The sequence below is a fragment of the Strix aluco genome, chromosome 9, assembly GCF_031877795.1.
Source record: "Strix aluco isolate bStrAlu1 chromosome 9, bStrAlu1.hap1, whole genome shotgun sequence".
In the NCBI taxonomy this organism is placed as follows: domain Eukaryota; kingdom Metazoa; phylum Chordata; class Aves; order Strigiformes; family Strigidae; genus Strix; species Strix aluco.
Window position 1 is genome coordinate 25932769 of NC_133939.1, and position 17098 is coordinate 25949866.

The following is a 17098-nucleotide window of genomic DNA, read 5'->3' on the forward strand; positions in this document are numbered from 1 at the left end:
CGTTCAATTTGAGTGGCTGCTGTGGAAAATTTTCTTGTTTGGAAGTACTGGGAGTATTAAATCCAATGTTGTTCTGAACTATGTGCTTAACTACACCACTTATTTACTCCAGACCTAGAGAGTGGAGTAGTGAGGACTTAAGTCACACTGTATAGGAGACAACTAACAGCAGAGACAGTTTGAGCTTCCAGTCCTGTTCATTCCTGCTTTGAGATACAGTGTTTCAGCAGAGGTTCTGTCTAACCCTTGGCAAGCCTCGACTCCTCCCAGCATCTATCACTGCACAGACCAGTGGTAGATGAAAGCAAAAAGACATTTAAATGCAGATACAGATGTCCTCGTCCTTTTCTCTGAGCTTCATAACAGTTTCTCATGGAGGTGAACAGAGCAGCTCACCCTCTCAGAAATGAGATTCGAGGTTCCCACGATCCATGAAGACCCACACAGAATCATTTTTCAGGCTGCTTTGACAGACATTATAGCTTCTTTGACAGAAACTTTTTTCTAAGCCGACTTCTATTACTTGGTAGTAAATACCCTGTCCAACTTTTCATGACATGGAATTACAATTAAAACCTGACTGCTCTGGTGCCAGACAGGAGAGAGTGACATGCAGCTGAAAGTACACCAGCCCCTGGAAGTCCAGTTTAGCCCCTGGAAGGCTAATTTCATGCTGTCTCAGATATTTCTATTTTAAATGGCCCATCAAGTCCATATGTGACATTGCTGTGGCCTTGCAATGTTCTTTTTATTGTCCTGGCATACCTTCAAAAAGATACATTTGTTTTCAGGAAGATGAAATGGAAATAACTTTTCATGAAAAATGAGTACAGAAGTGATTACACAGAAGGAAATTAAACCAACACTATTATGTCTGGCAAGTCTCCTCCACTCTTTGAATAAGCCGGTTATCTCTTGATTAAAAAAACCCACAAAGAACTGGAAGACAGGACAGCATTCATAAAACAAAGCTATAACCTCATCCAACACCCTTCATTCATCTGGGAAAAATGCTGATTTGGGGTTATTTGGAGCAGATTTAGATGCTACCATGGAGCTTTAATGATGCTGACATGGCAGACTAGCCCAGTGGGCTACTCAGCAGCTGCTTGCAAGGGCCTTGGATTTGCACTGACTGGTGATCTCTTCGTGGTGAATTTACCTTTTCCTGACTGCAGCCTGAGCTGCAGGCTAAATCTAACTCCAAAGTAAATGACTCACACGAAAAGACGACAGCCTACAGACTCAGATGACCACCTGAATATGGTTTTGAACTCATAAAACATTTCTAAATGAACAGAAGGGAATATGATACTCTGCGTCTGGAGGACAATGAGGATGCCAGGAACTGCATGTTCAGTTCCTCACTGCCCTAAGACCTTTGGCTCATCAGTAAATCCTCTGAGTGGGTTCTGATGACTTTTCACTCTCTTACAGCAGCGTTATACAAGCCTATTGCCCAGTAGCTCCAACCTGTAGTTATCACAAAAATACGACAACACCTTCCTACAGGCTTTGAGCACAGTATGCTCACAGACCCACTCAGACTCACACGAAGTGCTTGCTCTCTTTTCTGGATGGTAAATTAACCAGCTGGCTTTGTGCAGAAGAAACCACGTGTGCCCATGCAGCAGCGGTGACCTGGCCATGGAGGCAGTAACCCCACCAGGGCACACCGACCAGTCTCTGAGCTCCAAATCTCTTCTAGTTGTTCCTAAAGCATTAATCTACCTAAGAACTCAACCTTACCAGTCTTTACAATGCAAAGCTTACCTGCTTGGAGATAGTTGGATTAAAACTGCAAACCACTTATTTTCTAAACATTAAATTTTAGTATAAAATTGCAAACTCCATTGCGAAAACTACCCATTCCCTACAATAGCCAAACAGTGTGCACTAATGCCTCTGGCACAGGTTCCTGCCAGGCTACACCTAATCATTGAACGCTAAGCTGTGAGGTGACAAAAGCAGGAATTAACAGAGCTGTTGTAGATCATAAGTATGTTCAGCTGGGAACTTACTGAGAACAGCAGCCATAAAATGTACCATTGTCAGAGCATTTGGAAGAGGAGGTGCCTGTATTCTGATGGTCCTCCAGCAGCATATTACCACTGCCTAGGTGGTCTTTGGACTTCAGTACATTTTGCCCCAAGCATTGCTCCCAGCCCTGTCATGACTTCATCTCTGCTTGGGCAGAGAGCAGATGTAAAATCACAGAATCATTTAGGCTGAACCTTTAAGATCACTGATTCCAACCACAAACATAACACTGCCAAGTCCATCAACTTCAGGGTGGCTTCATGTCATAACACAGTGAGACGTGGCTGCCTGAAAGGTTTCTGTCTAGTCTAAGACCTTATCCAGGTTCTCCGCAGACAATGAGGGATGGTAGCACTTCCTGAGGATAATGCATCTCACCTGCCCCAGACATCTGTCCTACACTGGCATGAACTCCAGGGATTCCCACGAGAAGTATCTTGGATTAGACATGACTCATGGAGTGATTCAGGTACCTAAACATAAGTCTCTAGTGACTCAGCTCTTAATTGATTATACTGGTCATAATCTGTCTGGTAAAAGTTTAGGTGAAGGACATTTTGAATGAAATGGAACAGGCATCTTTCTAAGGATGGTTACTAGCTTTGATGCTTCCCGATAGATTTTCTCATTTTGGAAAATGCAGTGACAACCTACGGTATCTTTGAAACAAAGCCTGACTCATTTATCCATACAAACATGACATTCAGAGGTGGGGGGTTAAAACAGAGTGGTTTCTTACCCTGCCTTAGCATTTCCCTTGAGCTTAGTCATGGCCACTTTATTCCTGTTCTCCTGTTCTATGCCCACAGTTCACGTGCACTTCATGCTCTCCTCTTGACTGCCTGCACAACAACTGCCTCGCTGAAATCCATTTTCAAATCATACAGTTTCTCACCTTCCCTAACAAGGGAGACTGTTCCCTACCTGGAAAAAAGATGTCCATTATAAGTTAAGCAACAGTGGAGAGGAAACTCCAGGATAACTTGGTGCTATCTTGCAGTAAGCAACATCTCTGTTAGCAAGCAAAACATCACACAGTGGTCCTGAACATACTACAAATATTTTCTTTTTATATTATTAAATCTGGACTCAAACCATTGATGCCCCAATTCTGAAAGAAGCTTGCATGAACAACAATTCAACTGGGTTTTTGCTGACAGACGCTTTATTTTATGCTTCATCAGAAAGAACACTTTTCACTCCCAAGAATAATTTTAATCCTGTTCCTAATTCACATACATTAACACTTAGAAGTGATTAGAGTGACACAACATGAAGTAATCAAGTTTAAGCACTGTACATAATACTCAGCAGTTTCTGCCCAAGGCAGAACATACCATCAACAAATTTGTTAGCAGGGTTGCCCTTTTGAGACTATCTGCGGATTTTCTGTTGACAAAATTGTCCTTTACTCCCATGGTATTTGCCCAGTGTATTCCCTGAAACACCGAAAGAAAGAAGACAATAAAGAGGCTGCTTTCATAATCCTTCATACATAACTTATGGTTTGTATCAGGCCCTCTGAGCCTTTTTTTCTTGGTTTCTCGATTCATCTGAACTAATTTACTTTGGGTCAAATCCTGAAGTCTTTATTGAGGCAAAGATTCATTGCCTCCAAATGACCAAATATTAAAAGAATCCTCAGGCTCCAGAAAACAAACCATCAATTCAATCAGGCTACCTGTCTGCTAATAAATATATTTTGGATATTGGCCAGCTGACACAGGATGACTCATGTCCATAATGCTTAACTCAACATGCAAAACAAAAAGGTTGTGTTCAAATGGCCTATGGGAAGGGTTGACCCATATTGACTTCTGCACCACACCCAGGGAGTGCTGCCTGACATGGGCCAGAAACGTGCCATGGATGGCTCTAGCTGCTGAATGGTATCAAGGGCTGACCTCCTGCACTAGGGAACATGACCCCAAACTCTTTGAATAGCAGCATAAATGTAGCCTCAAAGTCCAACCTGGGTAAACAGTTGTTGCTAAATTTGCATGGTCCTGTATCAGGGAAACTACTACTGAATCCAAATGTAAAATGCAATCCAAGGCTTCCGAGTTTAGCAAAATATTACACTCTTTGGGTTAATCTTGGAAGTTTCAGCTTGTGAAGTTTTCCATTTATAATACCTTCTTGATGCAGTGTAGGGGAAAACCTGATTAATTCTTATACAATCCACCATGTTACTGTATTTCTTTCCTTAATCCCTCATGGATAAGAGTGAGAGGAAGCATTAAGAGTAGGATAAATTGATACTGACTATTGACAAAACAATGTTGTGAAATAACCCAGCTGATTCAGTATGTTCAGTATTGAACATATTGCTGCCCCTGAGCAGCAGTGAGGGAGAGCTGGGCTTTGGCTGCCTTGGTGACACACAGAAACCATGGCATGATGCCTTGCTCTGCTTGCCTCCTCCTCCTCCAGCACAGCTCTTGCCTAAGGAATGACTAATGCCATATTCAATTTCCTTAATATGCCTTTGCATTCTTTACACTGCAATGGAGATTTATATTTGAGTCTGAACAGGGAGAACCTGTACTGAAGAGATGAGAAGGACAGCCAAAGCCAGAGGGGTTCTCAGGCTCGCCATCAGCTTCTTGCTGGTGGCTCAGAAGTCACCCTCCCTGAAGGGCACCACAGTCCTGATCAAGAGAGCACATTTAATTTAAATCAATTATTTCAAAGCATTCGCTGCTTGCTGCAGTGTCTGCTCCCTCCAGAGATCTCACAACAAAGCCAAGGGGAGTGTTAAACATGGACCCAAGCTGCACTTTGCACCATAACCTCTATTTAGCACTTTCCTCTGGTGCTCATCTTACTTGTCTAGCCTTTCACTTCTCCAGACCAGGCAATATGTTAAAGGATATCTCAAAACCTCTGAAGATGGCATTTCTTCTCTATGGCTTGAAGTACTTCAAACAACATTAAATCACTTCTATTGTCCATGTGATACAGGCAGTATTGTATCATCTGCATTTCACATTCAGGGAAAGAGAGGCAGGCAGCACTTTCATACATGAGGAAATGTTATCAAATTAAATAGAGCAATAGAAAAAAAGATCCTGTAACCCACAGTTTGTATTTCTACAGAATTTAGGATGATGTGAAAGTGAAACCACTTGTTCAAAGAAAAATTTCCAGGCTATTGTACAGCCAACAGGGTTTTTCTTGGGTGCTGAGCTGTTTCCAAGTTCCTGAAGACATTTAACCTGCAAGCAGCATTGCAGCAGCCTTAACAGAGGAGCTGGAAGTTATGTGCTGGTGCATTAAATGTTCAGCCAAGGCTTCATGTACATTTGCTGCCCTCCCATGCAGCCCATGGGCACGTGCCCCGTGCCTGGCACAGCCCTGCACATCCCACAGGGACTGGGAAGGCCAACTGCGCAGATCTTTTTTGGACAGAGATTAATTTTCCCATGTTTGCTGTATTTCTCGTACATTCTGATCTGCAGCACAAGCAAAAAGGGAAAATACAGGGAACACACACCCCTTCACCAGGCAGAGGTGTCCGCTGGCACAAGCTTCCTGCAGGACAACATCACTGCTCCATTTGGCCAGAGTACAGAAAATGGAGGCAGGGAAAAGGTCATGGTACACTTGTGATAACAAGGGTCCCAATATCCCAATTTACCAAAGCTGATGTGCAGTTTTTTCCCCATTCTCCAGCACTCAGCTCTGCAAGCAAAGGCTGCTCCGTGGCTGGGGCACAAAGAACAGTGGTTCAATCCCTCACCCCCAGACACCACCATTTTAGTGCAACTTCGGCACTAAAATGAGAAACTAATCTACACCCAGCTCTTTTCAGACTTAAAAAAAAAAAAAGACAGACATTATGAAGCAGCAGGCTGGGCAAGCCATGAGTAATAATTTCTGACCCCATGCTGATGTTGTCAGTTATGAGAAAATGGTTTGTTCTCTCCTCCTTTACCTATTTTAAGTTCTTTTAGGGTTCTTCTTACCTCTCACAGAAACTCAGAGTTATATTAGCAACCTCCAAAACAGTCTTCTCACAGCACAGCATGGTGTTATAAGCACTGTGCAACAGTTCTGTGTGTGTATAGAGCAGACAAGAGGCTGGTGGAGGCTGGTCCTCCCAGACGTTAGCAGAGCTTTGGCCAGGGGTGGCCTTGTTTGATAGGCCTGAGGCATTCTGCACTGATATCAGCCAGGTCTTATACAATGTAAAGTTGAAAAATAAAAATAAAGAAAAGAAATAATTGCACTAGGAGTCGGGAAAAACAGGATGGAAGCAAAAACACATCTAGTGTAACTTCAGGGGAAAAGAGTGAGGCAGTGAAATATTCCATCCTAACAGCTTAAAATGAAAGTATTGACTATTTTTGAGAACAAAACTATTATTATGTTGAAATTCATATTATTATTTCAGGATGTTAACTCCATGCCCGAAAAGCATCTCTGACAGGAGTCCAATGGACTGCAAAGGGAGCAATTTGGGCAGCAAATTGTTTTGGAAAATGCCCTCTACCATCTGCCAGTCCTGCATAGCTTTCCAGCACTTAGATATCACTAATACTTCTCCATCTGCAAGCACGCTACCTTGCCTCCAACCACCACACAAACATTTCTTGGTTTCTATTGTCCTACAGTCCTTCTGCATTTATAGTTACTCCTCCTGATTCAGGTATGTGCAATTATGTCCAACAGATTACCAAGCCATAAAGTAGCATCAGCACTCCCTAGCCACCTCCAAACCATCACCTAAATAACCTCAGGACAACAAAACCACTGTGTTGCTCTCTTCTGATCACTTTATATTTGTTGTCCCCATAGCCCAATGCCACAGTCTGCCCAGCATAGCCTTTGCCAAAGCCAGCAGGACAGTCACAGCAATTGGCCAAGAGATGCATCAGATAAACCCTCAACAAATATCTGACAAATACCATCAGCAGGAATTGCAGTGCTTTATTTGTCAGGGGTTTTGTTCTTCTGGAGCGCTGACAGTCACTGGTACCCGCTTGCAGGAAAGCTTTAGGAGTCACCCACCAGGTGACAGGCATATAGTCTTTTCACCCAAAGTCATCCTTGAAAAATGCTAGTCAGCCCTCCCATCCCAAACCTGTGGTTACATACGAAACTTCAGCTCCAGTGCTACCCAGCAAGGCCCCTTTACCTGCATGAAGTGACTCTCAGCACAGCCCTGGCAGGCTGGGGGATTCATCAAGCACAGAACTGAACAGGGATGGGAAGTAAAGCAATTACATTAGACAAGACAGACAGAAATTTTTCTTACTTTTTAGTGCACTCAAAAAAAAAAACCACCACAAAACAAAAACAGTAACTGCAAGGAGACACTGCGGATGAGCGATGGGTTATCAGCTTAGCAATATCTCCGGAAGAAATTCTGTATCATTTTCTTTTGCTCTCAAGAGCAGTGATGGACGAGCTCATTGTTCACGTCTTCCCACTGTTAAACAGAGCAGACTCTGACAGACCTGGATCTGGCTTGTTCCTCATTCGCCTTGACCTTTTGGGAAGAAACAGGGTAAACGCCCCTGAGGTTTCACAGCAGGCTGTGCACTCAGACTCAGAGCTGCCTGTCTCTCCCCAAACATGCCATGGCCAGGTCAGCACAACCCAAGGGAATGGTCATCACTGCATGATCACCTGAAGTCACTGTCTGTACCTCTGTGAGCAGGGTGGAGTCCCACCAGCATCAGGCTCCAGGGTCAGTCAGAGCCTTGCGCATGAGACAGTGACTCTCTAATACAGAAATTTTCAGTTGAAAAACACAGCTGGCAAAAATCACAGAGGAAGGTCAACCTTAAAGATCCAGGCAAGAAAAAACAACATGAAGCTGTTGCTCTGTAGCACAAAACCTGAAAATGGAACAAAGCATGTCCCAGTGCTCTGTTATTACACAGTGCAAATAAATTGTTTCTGCAAGAGAAATAGTTTTGGTTCTTTTTTCAGCCAAAAGAAATGCAGAGCGGTGACTAATCAAATTCAGTGTTCTTCAGCAATATAAGGCTAATGTCTCCCACTCCAATGTCATTTTAATAATTTGAAAACAAAAGTGAAACCTTTAACATGTATTTTTCTTTTCTTGTAAATGTTTTGAAGACCAGAGGGTCTCAGCACATCCGTATCACTCCACAAGTGTTACTGAGTTCACCTCCAAAAGCCTCTTGGAAGTAATGGAGTAAAAGGTTAGTCACGAAGGTGGGTAATTATAGAAATGGTGGAACAGACACAAAGGTCCGGGTCAGGGTGAGATGTGGTCTGGACCTCAGAGGTGTTGTGCATCCCCAGAGCAAAGTGCTGACTGTTCATCTGTTCCTTGCAGATATTGATGCAATGAAAGTGCTGGTTGCTCTCGCTGCTGGGGAAAGTGTGGTACCCCCTGCCAGCCGCAGACTGCAGGCAGGGAGCAGATATGTTCAACTTAGGGAAAAGCAAGAGGGATTTTAAAATGCCACTTAATAAAATTCACTAAGCAATGTGATAACTAAAAATAAAAATCTGGGTTTGGGTTTATTTATTTATTATTTCCAATCTGTACTTATTGCTTCTTTTTCCTTCATTTCTGCCCACTGTTTGGCTGAAGTTCACTCTATCAGGACTACATGCCTCTCATGGATCAGCCTCCCAGGGATAAGTGAGGCACTGGAAAACATGCATCCAGATCTTAGTCAAGATTTTGCATACCCAAAAGCTTTGGGAGATTTCATACATTTTTAGGGTATATCTCACATGCACCGTTCAGACCTACCCTCCCCTTAGTTCATCCATTGGGTGTTCAGGTGGGAGTTCAGGAATAGCATTCATTAAACATTAAGAAAATCAAAGAAACTGCTATATTCTGGACATGCTGAAGGTCGGAGGGGAAGAAAAACCAACGCTGTTTTCCTGCCCAGAAGCAGTTTACCACTGACTAGCCATGTTTTATTTTTTTAGTTTTATGAATTTCTCCTTGCCATTAAGTGTTACTTGCCTTGCCTAAAACTGACCTTTCTTTGCCAGCTCTTCCTTGTAATCTGTGACCTCCTTCTTCCCAGGGAAACAAAGCCGTGGTGGATAAAAGCACTGCAGATTTACCAGGTAATTGAAGTCATCACAGAAAATAGTGTTACACACTCTAGACTTCGCCTTGACAGCATCAAAGACATGAATATTTACAGCATTAAAAAAAAGTGAGCTTAAAAAAAAAATTTACATGTTGAACTAGATACAGCTTTTTAAAAATGTGAATCAACCCTTGTTCATGATGGTGCTGGGCTGGCACTGAGGGGGCCCTGACCTGGCCATAATGATGTAGTTTTTCTCCTACAGTTACAAATGGACCACAGCTCCCTTCTGGGAAGATCCCCTCTGCACAAAAAAAAAAAAAAAAAAAAAAAAAGTAGGATAAGAAGAGTTGCTGAACTTCTGTCAGGCTCCAGAGTGCCAACAAAAGTGTAAACTTGAGCCATTTCTTCAGGCGATGGCAACTGAAAGAAAGCAGCCGAGCTGTATCCCTTCCCTTAGCACTTTTCATGCCGATCACAAGAAACATTTGCTTACAAAGCAATTGTTTTAAAGCCAAATCCCGACTTTTTAATTTATTGAATATTTGTTCCCCTTGACTGAAACTTCAGCAGCTTTTCCCTGCCAGAGCTAATATTTTAAATCGTGTATTTTAACATCATTTGCATAACTTTTTCAAAACATCTTATCACTATCCATGTCCTCCTATTTTACATCCTGCCTAATCCCAAGATCTAGGAACTCAATAGGAGCCCCTTGATTTTTCTGGGCTTTGGACAAGAATTTACAGACCCAACAACAGAAGCCTGCCAGCAATCTGCTGCATTTGCTGTGGGCTTTTGTCTCTCTCCTGCATACACTGGACACTTGACAGCAGGACTGCTCTTGGTTTGTTTTTATTCACTCTGTGCCATGTATTTTAAACTTTTATCTTTGCTCAAAAAGCCAACAATTATGCTTGCAGCATTCTTTGTGAGGTCTTCACTGCTACAAAGTCTTCAGTCAAAACCCGAGTAATGGCTAAAATTAGTTTTTTTCCAAAACATTATTTTCCACAGGAATAAAGATGTTATGAAGACGTCTACAAGCACAACAGCCTTTCTGCTCAAAAAGCTGCAGGAAATTAAGATGATGCAAGTAGGAGTCAGTCACCTGTGAGCCACAAAAGCAAAGACATACCAAGAAGGATCCTGACCTGAAGCTTGGTAGAGTTAATGGAAATGCTCATCTGGCTCCTCCAAGCCAAAACCCATCCTGGCTCAGAGCAAGAGGGTCTTATCCTGATCCTGCTCTGTCAAAAGCCAATGGGCTCCTCTGCACCCATCCACACAACCTGGGCTTCCTCACTCTACTTACCCCCAGGACTTTTGGACAAGAGCACAAATCCATTTCCCATTATAGTTTTGTTAAGGTAGGTCAAGATGAAAGAGCAAGAACAGGGCCATTTTGCATGCTTCAAGCCAACATTGCTTCCATGCAGGCACTTATTTTTCAGTATTGTCATTATGAAAAAGGTTGGTTTTGCTGCACATTTACTGTCTACACAGCCCAAGATGTCAAACTGACTTATTCTGGGTTTATGAGGTGTCCTTTTACAATCTGTTCTATAAATAACAGTTTTTAATTAAGGACCTATATGCAGATGGTTGACAAGAGTAGTTACCATTAGTGGCAGGTATATATGAAGCTATTTTGTATACCATGTTAAGCAATGATGTTGCTTAACCTGTTGTATGTTTACTACTATCATTCAATGGTTCTACTCTGTCTTTGCACACCCTCCATGTAAGAGTCTCTCAGTTTTCAGTTCAGGATGGGAACAGGACTGAGACTGTTTCCCATCAGCAGCCAAACAGCCCATTTGACAACCAACCTGATACAAAGCTGGTGGCAATTCTGCTTCTATATTAGTACATAAAAATAGTCTTGCATTGGTGATAGTTTTTGGACAAGTCATCCAGGAGTTGCCTTCTGAATCACATCCCATCTCGCATACAGGAAGGTGCTGTGAGGCCAGCCCAAATGAAAGCACACCCCTCCTTAGGTGCCATTTGTTTGGTAGGGTCTCTAACCTGTCAGAAGCAATTTCTCCAGAAGACTATTGACTCCAAGTTGCATCATTCGTGGGATGCAGCAATCTGATATGATTTAGAGGATGTGAAGGAGAATACAGCACCCAGCTGAAAGAGCAAGGAAAATTAAGGTGTGAGATGACTAAATACATTGAATGAACTGGAAACCAAGAGCGACACCAGGGACAAAAAACAATGAAAATAGAAATCCTCCTTATGCTCTCAATAAAACAACTGCAGGAATCTTTGTTTCTAACTTGGATTTCCCCACATTTCTGACAGCCATTCTTCATCTTTAATGCTTATAAAGAAAATAAGCTTTATAGACAGCATTTTTTTCCTCTAAAATGAGACATTTAGAATAGCAAAACAGAAGAGAGTTGTTACAAGCCCTCACAGGCCCACACTTACCATGCTGCTGGACAAGGAGGATTCTCCACATCCTGCTGGGATAGCACCAGCCTGCAGCTGTACACAGTCAGGTTTCTTCTGTTGCTTCCCCAGGACTTACTTGTCCCCTACACACCTCTCTTGAGGTGGTACCTACAGCTGGGTGAAGCATCACCTCCTGATGGGGTAAAGTGCAACCCCAGCTAACACCGAGGCAACCAGCTACAAAGGGTAATCAGGCCATTGCTTTCATGTGTGTCTCCTATCTAATCACTGATTGGGCCAAATCCTGTTTCACTGGCTTGATTTGAAAAATTGCAGGTCAGAGCTGTTCGGCTGCAGGCTGTGTGCTTGCATGCAGTGTGTTTGCTTTTCCCTGATTCTGCCTGGAAATACCCCCATGCCCTCGCTGCAGACAGCTAACGAGGGTTTTGTTAAGAGAGAACTATTTTACCCAGTTTTTTTTTAAACTGAGCAGGAAGATTTTTAAAAATTTCTCTCCCTCACAATCGACTTGATGATAATTTGTACCTCTCAGATCAGCTGTCCCATACTGATGGTGTTTACCCAGCACAAGCCGTGGGTGGGTGGGATTGCTGTAGGAAGCAGTGGACCCTCCACCAGCGTGAATCAGCTCAGCTGAGCCAACTTGCAAGGCCGTCGGCTGATTCCTGCCAGCTGAGCCTCTGCCTTCGCCTCCTGTGACTCATCCTCCTCTGAATTAGACAAAGAGCCCCCAAACTGCAGGCTGAGTCACATCTGCTTTGAAGGTGGGAGCTGGGTGACTTTTGTGTCACCCACTCCCTGGGAGGGAGTGCTGGGGTGTAGGTTGTCTCTGCAGCAGTGAACTTCAAGTTGGAGCTCTAAAAATAATAGTGGGAGGAAGAAAGGCCTCTGAGAACAAGACCCCCCTTTTCAGCCACCTCCTGTAACTTCAGTCTGCTTCTGCAGGGGCAAGGGGGGACTGTGGATGTGTCATGCAGGGGATGACCGAGTTCCTGAGGACTGTAATTGCACAGGATTAAAATGCATAGCTCTGCAGTTACATTTTGACAGAAAATTACAACCTCAACAAGGGGAAATGTCAGAAAAGGGCACCAATAAAGGGCAAATTCAGTTCTGATTTAAGCACAGATAGGGCTCTGCTGATGGATTTAGCCACTTGGTACCCACTGACAGCTGTATACCACCCAGCAGTCCTTCCTACTAGAGGCAAAATCACAAATCTCCTTAGAGATGGCATGGCTCTGGCTCTAGATTTCTGCTTCTATGTTGGGTATGCATTTTTTCTCTCCCCACTGATAGCTGATGCTTTTCCCATGGAGAAGAGCCAGCAATGGGTTCCCTGAATGGGCACAGCCCACCAGGGCCATCACTGCCCTCCTGCTTTCCCTGGCCGACAGTAACCTGGGCTGCCCCTTCCCTGCTGCCTGCCTTCAAAATCATTAATTATCATAAGGAAGAACATCTCCTTTAACTGCACAATGTCAAATGACTCTTCAATTTAAACGCTCATTTGTTTTCATCAATCCAAAGCCGAGCTGCCACACTGCTGTGCGATGAGACTGACTGGTAGTATTCCACTTGTGAAAATGCTCAGACTTGGAAATACTCTGACAATCCACTGCCAGTGGGAAAGAGTATCTTATAAGTCACATAAAACCCAGAAAAAATGGAAAATAGACTTGAATAAGCACTATGAATAGGGAATTGAGAGGGTGGGTAGGGGCTGTCACTGGTTATGTTTGAGGAACCCATTAGGCTGAATGTCTGCATTTCCAAGTAGGACTAAACCATCCATCAGGAGATTGGGTTTGCTCAGATGTTGCTTTATCGTTCAATTTATTCAGAGTAATTTAGCTTCATTTGGGGAGTTGCAAATGAACTGTTACTCGCTCTGTGTCAACAAAACACTGGGGTTTCTTGCTTAAAAAAAAAAAAGGAAAACACACATCTTGTCAGACTAATGTTTCTTGTCCACAGTCCCTCTCTCCAAAGACCAGCTGGTGGAGAATGACCTGGGACAAGTCACCCAGCTGTGGCCAGTGATGCTCCACAGCAACTGTGTTGAAGCATAGCCCACCTCAAGGCTAGTGTTCAGCAGGAAAAGGGAAATTACTCTGCTAAACAGATATTTCCAGAGTGGACAGTGGAAAGAGTGAAACACCCAGCAAATTGCATCTTCCTGCATCCCCTCCTCTATGCTTCAACACCAGAAACTTCACAGAAACCCCAGGATAAATTGGCTTTGTGATTTGGTGTGGGCACAAGAGGATCAAAGTTGCCTGCAGGCATGCACATCTGTAATGTATTTAAGGAACTGGTGTTGTCAGGCACCCAGTGCCCCATGTGCTGAGCATCAGGCAGCTCCTGCTCCCGGTGAATGGGAAAGGAAAGCAGGAATTCAAGCTAGGTAAAGCCTGTTTATACATACGTTAGTCAGCAGGGTGGGAGAGGGGTTAAATAACTGTTACACACTATGATATGTGCTATCCTACAGCAAAATTTCATTATGCATAACTCTCCTTACTCCTATCTGTGTAATAAAAACACCCCAGGAAATTCCATAATGTTAAAATTAGCAGCCAAATCTCCATTCAGATCTTGAACTAGAAATAATCCTGTATCAGCACAGTGAAGTTGTTAATAGAAGACTAATTTTAATTTCTCCTTAAAGCATAGATCTGCTATGAAAAGCATATTGGTTTCAATTCCTTCTGCTGTCTTTGGTACTGCGGTTCCTCCTGGCTGAGCTCAGACCCGCTGTGGGGCTGCATCTGTGCTGGCAGTAGGTAGCAGTGAAAGCCAGGCAGGTCCCCACTGTCCCCTGGGTGACCGGTGCCACTGCACAGGAGCAGCTTCTGGGTCAGCAGCAACGGGTTGCCATTGCCCTGAAGCACAGAGCAGCTTTCACCCCCCCGTCCCTCAGCTTCGATGTTTCCCAGAGGGAAGGGCTGGGTGACCAGCCCCAGTTGTCCAGGCTGCAGAAAAACCAGCGCTGCACCCATCGGCTCAGCACCTAGCTGTCGACCAGGGCAAAGGGAATGGCAATAAGAAACTGAGGATTAAAACCATTTTTATTAGGCCGGTGGGAAAACACTGAAGCATTAGCGTTTTTTAATTGCTTGTGATACTGTGTATGCAAGAGATGATGATGAACGCTAAGCAGAGCGCTTTTCCTCCTTCCTTTTGAAGTGCTACATGATTCCCCTGCTGCTTAGGTTTGTTTGCTTGCTTTCTCGTACTCCTGTATGGTTAAAAACTACCTGCAATTAGCTTTGCCCACCCTGCCAAGCCCCCACCACATGCCATGTCTCCTGAGCCTGGCCGGGGCACCCGGGGTCCCTGTTGTCCCCAAGAGAGGCCATTGATCTGCAGCACATCTCCTTTCCCTGCAGCAAGGCAGCGAGCCCGCAGCCCTGGCTCGTTCAAATATTGTATTTTCTGCAGGCCAAGTCAAACACAGTACCCGATCAAGAAGACTGTGGATGAGGGCGACCACACTCGGTGGATCCAGGACATAAATGTTATCTCCAGCGCTGGGTGGTGAGGATCACTGAAAACTTACACCTCCCTCAAGGGGGTGGAAGGGGGGGCTTTCCCCTGCTTACAGAGATAATTTTATAACCAGCAGTTGTATAAGCTATGAGAAACATGATTGAATCATATGCTTCAGAGTCCTAGCTAATCTCTGTTCTCATAAATCAAGAAGGTAAATATAGATCAATTATTGCCTGGGTTTATCAGGGTGTATTTGAGCAGAAGCCAGGCTGTCAATGCTTTATGTGGACAGTGAGGACACACCCCTAGCACTAATCTGGTTTGTCTAATTGATGTGTTCGTTTCTCTTTTGCTGACTGGATACATTAAGAAATTACTCATTCACTCCTCCTGGTTTTTAATTGAAATCTACTTTACTGTACCCAAAAGCAGGAAACAAAGCAAAACTCTTCATTTTCCCATGTGCTCTGCACAGCAACGGCACCAGCTCCTTCTTCAGCAGTCATTTCCAGCTCCTTTCAGTGCTGGTTTCATGAGACTGAAAACATCACCTCAGATTAGGTAAACCTTTTCATAAAAGCCATTAACTCCTCTGTGGAAAAGCCCAGTGGATTTTTCCTTGAGATGCAATATCTAAAAGCTTGTCTTTATAAATGTGCAAAGTTAAGGGCCAGGAAAATAACAGTACATTTAAAAAAAAAAAAAAAAAAAAAAAAAAACAACAAGCAGAATGGGTCAATTTAAACAGAATTTCATTTACGTACAATGCTCTTGAATTCAGATTCAAGAGCTACATCATGTCTATACCTGGCCCGCTTCTCAAATACCCATTCCTCAAAATGTGTATTTTTTAGCATTAGATCTAACTGAGTTAGAAGCAATACTATTACTTGTCTTGCATTCTGGATCAACCTTTTTTTCTGTCTACATACTAGCAGAAAAACTTATTTTTTCCTCAATTTTCCAATCCTTTCCCTGTGTTGTAAGAGCAGAACCTTTTTGCATACTAGCTGGCACATCAATGATGAAAAACACGCTGTCTTAATATCCTCCTCCAGCACTGCAGAAACTTGTTTGAAACCTATTTACTGCTAGGATGCGCATATTAATGTCTTGTCTTATTTGCCTCAACAAACAGAAAGGAGGCTATTTTAAGTTACCAGAAGATACACAAACTAACCGAAAATCCAATCTTCATTTTCTAGAGAAGCCATCTGGTTCATGTTCCTTCTTTTGCATTAAAGCATCTTTGGGGGTACTCTTATGGACAGCACACCCCCATGTATCAAAGGAGGGTCATTAAAGGATGATTGCCCCATGCCATGGGTACCTACGCCAGAGACCCAACACGCAGCAAGTCATTGCACCAAAGCCAGCAGAGCCAGCAGCCACGCCGCTCGAGATCCCATTAGCAGCTCGTAAGTGAGCCAGGACCCTGATCGCTGATAATAATATAATGAATACCAAATTAAAACCTAAAACTATGTTACCACAGGCTACGATCTTATCAACCTGCCCTGAAAGCTGAGCTGCATCAGGCCCTGTGGTTCCTGAATAGGAGATTTCAACTAATATGCTGCCGGTAATTCAATCCGTGCCACTCTGCTCTTTCAAGCAGCACTCGGCCAAGGCTGCATTACGATATTGAATCCACGGTGACTTCAGAGGTGTAGGCTTTGGCTCATCGTCCTTCAGCTGGGATACAAAATCATGTTGAACAGACCTGGAATGACCTAGCTGAAATATCTTGGCTGAGTTTCAACTGAGAAATTGTTTAGTCCAAGGAGAAGTGCACTATGGTTTCATCTGGATAACGTTTTCACCTTCAGTGCTGACCCTTCCCAAAACTGCCCTTTGGCTTTAGCAGTAAGAAATCATCGGGGAATAGTAGATCAATAGAAACGTCAATGACAACAAACTATCAGATCAATATAGTCCTCTTTTTTTCTGCAGTGCCGCCTGTTTCAGAGCAGATGTGCAGTGCTCTCCTGCTGAATAGCTGATGCTACTTAGTTTCAGTTCATGGGATGTTCACAAACCATTCCTTTCCTGCAAGGCCTGCTCCTGGGACAACAGTGCTTATTCTAGACACGCAAAAAGCT